The following is a 1207-nucleotide window of genomic DNA, read 5'->3' on the forward strand; positions in this document are numbered from 1 at the left end:
AGATTAGTTCACAGAGAGTGATACGTTCACGTGAAAGATTTCGTTCAGAGCGAAAGATTAGTTCACAGCGAAAGATTAGTTCACAAAGAGTGATACGTTCACGTGTAAGATTAGTTCACAGCGAAAGAGTAGTTCACAGAGAGTGATTTGTTCACAGTGAAAGATTAGTTCACAGCTAAATATTAGATTACAGAGAGTGATTCATTTATAGCGAAAGATTAGTTCATGTTCACAGAGAATGATTCGTTCACAGCAAAAGATTAGTTCACGGCGAAAGATTAGTTCACAGAGAATGATTCGTTCACGGCGAAAGATTAGGTCACAGAGAATGATTAGTTCACGGGGAAAGATTAGTTCACGGCGAAAGATTAGTTCACAGTAAAAGATTAGTTCACAGCCAAAGATTAGTTCACAGCGAAAGATTAGTTCACAAAGAGTGATTCGTTCACAAAGAGTGATTCGTTCACAGCGAAAGATTAATTGACAGATAGTGATTCGTTCATAGCGACAGATTAGTTCAAAGTGAAAGATTAGTTCACAGAGAGTTATTCGCTCATAGCGAAAGATTAGTTCACAGCGAAAGATTAGTTCACAAAGAGTGATTCGTTCACAAAGAGTGATTCGTTCACAAAGAGTGATTCGTTCACAAAGAGTGATTCGTTCACAGCGAAAGATTAATTGACAGATAGTGATTCGTTCATAGCGACAGATTAGTTCAAAGTGAAAGATTAGTTCACAGAGAGTTATTCGCTCATAGCGAAAGATTAGTTCACAGCGAAAGATTAGTTCACAGCGAAGGATTAGTTCACAGAGAGTGATTCGTTCACAACGAAAGATTAGTTCACAGCAAAATATTAGTTAACAGAGAGTGATTCGTTTATAGCGAAAGATTATTTCACAGCGTAATATTAGTTCACAGCGAAGGATTAGTTCACAGAGAGTGATTCGTTCACAACGAAAGATTAGTTCACAGCAAAATATTAGTTAACAGAGAGTGATTCGTTTATAGCGAAAGATTATTTCACAGCGTAATATTAGTTCACAGCGAAGGATTAGTTCACAGAGAGTGATTCGTTCACAACGAAAGATTAGTTCACAGCAAAATATTAGTTAACAGAGAGTGATTCGTTTATAGCGAAAGATTATTTCACAGCGTAATATTAGTTCACAGCGAAGGATTAGTTCACAGAGAGTGATTCGTTCACAA

This window comes from Cynoglossus semilaevis, chromosome W (assembly GCF_000523025.1).
Source record: "Cynoglossus semilaevis isolate Cse_v1.0 chromosome W, Cse_v1.0, whole genome shotgun sequence".
Taxonomy (NCBI): domain Eukaryota; kingdom Metazoa; phylum Chordata; class Actinopteri; order Pleuronectiformes; family Cynoglossidae; genus Cynoglossus; species Cynoglossus semilaevis.